Source organism: Pteropus medius, unplaced genomic scaffold (genome assembly GCF_902729225.1).
Source record: "Pteropus medius unplaced genomic scaffold, Ma_sr-lr_union100, whole genome shotgun sequence".
NCBI lineage: Eukaryota > Metazoa > Chordata > Mammalia > Chiroptera > Pteropodidae > Pteropus > Pteropus medius.
Genome location: NW_024350398.1, coordinates 25,117 through 32,103, shown reverse-complemented (window position 1 = coordinate 32,103; position 6,987 = coordinate 25,117).

The following is a 6,987-nucleotide window of genomic DNA, read 5'->3' as shown; positions in this document are numbered from 1 at the left end:
CTGGTAAGCATAATTTTTTTTCTACCTGTGTTCAATCGTATATGTGAACGTATTTTTACAAGCCTATTGTGTGTGGACACGTCCCTCTTTCTCTGCAACACTGAGTTTCCTTATTCCATTAAGCTTCACTCACTCGGTAGGTACACATTCTCTTATTGTGACAGTCCCGGCATCACTGTGGCTCTCTCCTGCCCCCGAGCGACACGACGCCCCGCGCGCCCCCACGCGGCACTCCCTTCCCCCATGGCGTCTTCTCGCTGAAGAACCCGCAGAACAGCAGCCTGTGGCTCCTTTGCCAGCCGCTCGCAGAGGCTGCGCAGGCCTGTCCTCAAGCTGCACTGGGTTTTTTTGCCTGCTGCTGCTTTTTCGTCTCCCACTTTTCTTTCTCGGTTCATTTTCCGTCATGTGTTTGTGGTTCTTTCAGCAAGGATCTGGGGGAGTGGGCTTTACAAATGTTTCTAAAAAAAAAGTGAGGCTGGTTGTAGAGTCTTAGTTGAGGAGGCCAGTCGCTTTTCACTGTGCATTTTGAAGGTGACGTGTCTCCACATCCTGGCACCTGCTGCTGCCCTTTGTCCCAAGCTCTCTGGGAGCCGTCCAGTCTTCCCCGCACTCCTGCTGTAGACGGCTCAGGTGTCCTTGTCTCCAGTCCTGCCTGCCACCGAGGACGCCCAGCGTGACACCCGTGTCTCTCTTCGGTCTGGGATACCCCGGGCACGTGCCTCCTGCTCGCTGTGCCTGCTCTTTCCTGGAGCGTCAGTGGGCCACACACACTACCTCCCACCCGCCACTGCTCACTGTCGCGCGTTTCATCTCTTCGAATTCCAGCAGCATCCAGAAGGATTTTCTCAGCGTTATCTTCCAGGTCACTAATTCTGAATTTAGCTGTGGTCATTCTATTCTTTACTCTTAAAATGAGGTGCTTTCTTTCTTAGAATTTAGTGGCTGTAAGTTTAATTTTTAACTGTTGTATTTGACCCATTTGAATAATTATCCTTGTTCTAGTTTTACAAACGTAATGTGTTGCTTTTTTCCCTTAAAAATTTTAAACACACGTAACCTGTATTTTAAGGGATGTCGAGGGCCTTTCAGAGGGCAGGGTGGCACAGTGGTTTCCAGCACAGACTGGAGGAGAGAAAGTGCGTCATTCAAACAATGGCTCTACCATTTACCGACTGGGATGCTGCACAAATTACTTAGAATTTCATCAGCTGGGTGTTTTCTATGCATTGGAACTCAAGGGAGATAAGGGAGATAATGACCATCGAGTGCTTATACTAGTGCAGCAGTCAGCACTCACTGAAGGCGCACTACAAAATTCTCTCTTTTAGTTTGTTCTTCATGACACTGAATTTCCTCCTGGTTTTTAACTCCTGTCTGGGATTCCTGTTCTGTGGCATTACCTCCTGTGGAATTTTCTCCCCAGCGTCCTGGGGTCAGGCAGCGTGATGACCAGGTCGCTGGTGTCATACCTGGTCTGCGTTGGTGCCTGGCTAGAACCTGGGGCGGGGAGGGATAGGGCTGTCCCCGTGGAGGGCACACGCAGAAAGCGCTGGGGTTCCTGAACCGGGGCAGGGGCCAAGACTTCATTCCAGGTTTTGTCCCAGCAGGTTGTGGAGAGGATGGGTGGTGACATTGTCTGAGGGGCTGTCGGTGCAGAACCCTAAATGCAAAGAATTCTCTGTTGAGTGGGCATTGAAGAACTTGAAGCCAGGAGTCGAGACGGCTCCTTCGAGGAGTTTGGGGTGACCGGAAGGAGACTGGCAGCTTGAGCAGCACAGGGTTGAGACTCTAGAAGGTGAACGGGGACCTAAGGGGCTTCACAGTGGAGGGGACAGGGGACAGAGCCAAGGGGGAGGTGCAGCCATGGAAGCTCAGAAAGGCTCTCGCTCACTCTCCTCATTCGGGTCCGGGCAGAACTAGAGCGGAGACCCCGCTGTGCTCGGCTGCTCAGGGTTCCGGCAGGCGGGAAGCGCTCCTGGGGGTGGCCTCGCCACGTCCGGGCGCCATTCTGCTGCAGGACGAGAGGGGCCCATGGCTGTTCCAGGGGCCCACGGTGTGCTCATGGTGGCTGCAGGCGGGGGACGGGGCTGGCCGGGCTCCAGGCTCTTTGCTCGTGGAAGATGCTGAAAACGGTCCTCTTGCTGTAAGGGAGCAGCCTGTGGGCGCCGTGCCATATCTTCGGGGTGGGGCGGGGCTGCTGCCAGGGCTGTCCCTCTCCCTGGAGACAGCACCCCCACAGCCCCGGTGAACAGTTCCCGTGGAAGAACACGCTGTGAAGCCACGTTCCCACCACAGATCCCTTCCGGCTCAGCACTGCGGGACAGGGAAAAACAAGCCCTTCTGTGACCTTTCCAGGCCAAATGTCTCTCGCTCGCTTCTCTTTCCACGAGACAGGCAGGTCTCGGGGATGGAGGACATCTTCCTGTCCCTGACTTCCAACCTCCTCACGAGGGGTTTTTCGTTTTGGGGACTCACATCTATACGGGACGGGATAGATGACCCTGGGGTCCCTTCCATCTCTAACACGCTAGGCTCTGATTCTGGGGGACCACAGTGATGTGTACTTGAATCCAGTTTGGTCCAAGCTTCTCGAGCCTAAACAGGGAACGCGTTTGTCTTTGGGTCCCCAAGGCTCGTAGGATGGTAGGCTCGTGCCTCCCCGAGACTGACGCTGCACGTGAGTTTATTAAACAGACAGCGACATCTCCACAGTGCAGCGTCACTCACGGCACCGCTGTCCTGAGCATTCGCAGACAGCCCACTCCAGGTGGATGGAACGCTACCTGCACGGCGTGCCAGCTGACACACTGGCTGAGCGGCACCCCAGCCCCCTTCTTAGTTGCGTGGCCTCCCTCACAGCTGCCCCATAGGTCTGCATGTCACCTGAGGGGACAGCTGTCCTGGGAACCACCACGCCACTTACCTAAGTATCTAGACCAAACCACGAAAGACATGCGCCTCCTCCGAGACGCCACTAGGGACCAACGTCCCCACACCTTCAACGAACCCTGTCTAGACCCGCGCCTCCGGAAGCAAAGCCTCGCTGCCCATCAACTCCATCCCACGCACCCCCCCGGCCCCCACCGGTGCGACCCAGCCCTCTCCACGCCCGCAGCGCCGGCCTGTCTGCCAGCCTCAGAATAGCCTGCCGCCCGCATCTTGCTGCTCCCACCGCTTCCCGGACTTAACCGGAATTGAACTGCTCCTCAGATCAGAGACTTTTTTTGCTATTTGTGTCTTGTTTCGTTTCCCTCTACCCTGGGGCTGTCAGGATCAGGAGGTACTTCGCTTCTCCCTTGCTGTGCACTGTCACTGTGATATGAACAAGCCTCCTGCTCCCACGGAACCGACTCATCTGCCAAGATATGTGTCCCTGGACAGAACACGTGGCAGATATGACTAGTTGCCTATGCATTATTCACTTTTTCTTTCCAAAACAGAAAACTGAATTTGTACAGAACAGCAATATATGCCCAGCTTTTTAGAAAAATAAAAATTAAACCTCCCTTGCAGCCAGGATTAGCCAAGTCACGTGGCTTTATCCGCTGGGCTGGAGGCAGAAGTCCCCAAATACAATCGCAGGAACCCACTTGTGTGGGAGGTAGACTCGGCCGGCTCTCTGCTCTAGTCCCCTCCTGCCACTTGTCCCTGGCAGCAACGACCACTCGAGGCCGTGTGGAGGTGGGTATTACACCTCGGGGACCGTGAGGCAGCAGGTGTGAGGGCAGAACCATCGCCAAAGCTGGTTCAGGGAGAGGGAGAGGAAGAGGGAGCCGGCCGGGGCCGGGGGCAGGCGGGCGTGGTGTCCTCGGACTCCTAGCGTGCCGCAGACGGCAGCGTACCCCCTTCCCCTTCCGCTTTACTGCCTTCTACACCTCAGTTACTCGTTTCATGTTCTCGTGTCTCTTTGGCTTCTTAGACGGGGGACCGACCTGGCACGGCCCCGTGGAGTTCAGGCACTAGAGTGTCTCGGAGATGTAACTGGGAGGAGGAAGCTGAGGCCAGGAAGAGATGGCGATGCATGACACACACGCGGGACAGTCTAACACACTGGGACCCAGCTCCCGACCCAGCCTCTTTCCACTCCCCTCCCACCCGCTCTTCCTGGCTCTCTCCTTAAACCTCCCTAGGGTGCTAGATAATATTTGTATCTTCTGGCTATTTTCTTTTTCGCATAATTTTCCCATGAAGACGTTGTCGTCCCCTCTTCCAGACATGACCCCAGGGCGAGGACTGCAGGCTGGCCTCCTCAACTGATCCCTGTGGCACCATGGCAGACCTCCTCCCGGGGGACATGCAAGGCGCAGACGCTTGTCCCAGCTGTGTTCCCACCAGCCTGGCCCTCAGCAGGGCCGGGAAGCCATCCTGGGGAGGGAAGTACTCGTGCATATGCCCAGTCCAGTCCGATGCCCCCCAGTGCCACGCACGGCCTTGGTGGTCCGGATCAGCTCATGGAGGAGCCAAGGATGGCACTGGAGAAGAAAGGCCTTGTGTCTCAGGCACCCTCTGGGACGTTTACAGCTGCAGGAATACTGTACTTCAGACGGTCTCGAGAAAATAAGTTAACAGAACAGTGCCTCGTACAGAACTCGGCTGTGGGTTGGGGGGAGACGGGTGTAAACCTGGAGAGAGGGGGCTGGGTGGTCGCAAAGCCCCTCCCTGTGGGTCTCTGTCCTCTGCGAGTTTTCTCATCTCTCTACTTGATTAATGAGGCCTCCAGCTGGTTTCAGTTATGAATCCTGTATAAATATTTACTTCTCTCGTCCGCCTGCTTTGGCTTTGTTGAGAAAATGTCCTTGGCTTACTGGAATTATGGCCAGTGCTTCAAAGAACCTTTTGGTCTTCAGTTCAGCGTCTTCACTGAGCAAACAGCGTGTCTTCAAAATGACAGCACCACCGCCCTGCCTCAGTCCTCACGGCCCCTTCGCCACCTACCATGTCACCTTAGTTCACGTGAACGTCATCCGCCTCCTGCACGTGGCGGGGACACCCTCATCTGGACACTGGCCTGTGTGCCACGAGCCTCTGTTAGGTGACCGTGTGACCATCAGACACCAGAGGAGGTACGAGGTCGCAGAGACGTCCTGGACTCCACGCGAGTATCCAGCAGGGGACTCGACATAGTGCGAGAAGCTGCCAAACAGCGTTGGGCAGCGAGCTAATCCAAGACCTCGAACTCACTGTGCCAGACACTTAACTTTCCCGTTCTGTCCACTTGTGGGACCGCGAGCCTCTACTCCGCTGGGGTGGCGGAACCTTCCGTGTTTTCTTCCCCAGTCCGCGTCTCAACCTGATGAGCATGCGCAGGCCAAGCCCTGGTGCTGCCCGGCCTCACTCGCCTGCCCACGTGCCACCCGCGCCCCTCTCCCGGGGTGTCCAGGACGGGCAGCTCTCTCGGCCCCTTCACGCTTAGGTGGGGTGGCACAGGAATTCTTGGGGTGCTTTCCTGCCACTTCCTTGACTTTCGGGCCCCTGCAGCTCTCAGAAAGCTGAGTGTCAGAAACGTTTTGTTTAAATTATCAGGACTCTCATCTTCAGGAAAAGAGCCATTAGAGAGAGGTGAGCCACAAGGCCTGAGGCCACCCACTTTTTTATGTTTTATGTGGAAACACTTTAAGTAGCATGCTAGACACTCCATCCCGACCTGTCACCTGACATCTTATCCAGGTGTGACCGGGCTGCACTGAATGTCCAAAGGCATCCTGGAACGGCAGAGCGGCAGTCCCACCGTTAGCTGTGAGGTGGCTGAGGGGGCTGGACTGATGCATGTGCACGAGCCTTGTTTTCTTGAGTACAAACAGGAGAAACATTCAATTCTCTCAACCAGGGGCCTCTGGAAACCACCTGTTACCTACTAATGGGTCTCGATTTCATATTTTAGTATCTTTTGTTTGGATTAAGGCTTTGTATCTATAGAGCACCCCTACGGGGTACAATGTTATTTCTGCTAAGACAGCATGACATCCTGGAAATAATAAGAGATCTTGAGTCAGAAAACATGGGCTGGAGTTTTAGCTTTGTCACTTACTAGCTAATTTTTTTTTTTTTTTGGCAAGTTCAACTTAAATCTTTTTTTTTTTACCTGTGAAATGAGACTAATAGTCATGTCTGTGTCATAGGTTGTGAAGATTAAGTAAAATAATATCTGTGAATAACACTTTGTCAACTCAGAGTTGAATAAAAGCTCATCTGTTCATTATCTGCCTGCCTCGCTTCCCATACCCCCCAGCAGTAAGCGTTCTGGTATGACTCACCATCTTCGTATTTACCCAACTCCTGCCAAGACCACCTATGAGCTCATCAAGCACACGGATGCCCAACAACCTGACCACAAGTGACTTCAATAACACAGTCACCTGGACGGCCCTGGACCCTGGATACCCTTCCCTCTGGAATGGTGAATTCTAATAGTCCAAGATCCATCATCTCCTATCCTTACAGCTGTTTTATTCCAGTATGTCTCCGTGTCTCTTTCTCCCTCCGCCCCGCCACCCCACGTGAGATCACAGAGAAGAGGGAGCCGCTTCCAAGCCAGAAAGACCGCTCTCACCAGGAAACGAATCAGCCAGCACCTCGGACTTCCAGGGGACTTACAGAACAGGGGGAAATAAACGTGTGTTGTTTAAGTTACCTCGTCTGTTGTGTTTGTTACAGCAGCCCCAACTGGCTAAGATGTAGCCCTGTAGTTAATTTAGTCTGGGAGGCAAGGGCGAGGGGACTTCAGAAAGTGAATTTACCTGTTGAGAAGGGACATTATTGGGCAAATAAACAGAACTATGGGCAATCTGTCTTGAAAAACCATTTAAAAAGTTCTAGTTTTCATCATTAATGAAACTCATGCATCTGTGATTTGGATGTTTCTCCTCTGAGGACAACAGGAAAGTCAAAAGTCCCCTGGAGAATTAAGCATTGCAATTCCCACAAACTTTTACTGCCGAAAGTAAAGCTAATTAAGTCAGACGATGGGAAAGACAGACAGATGCAACT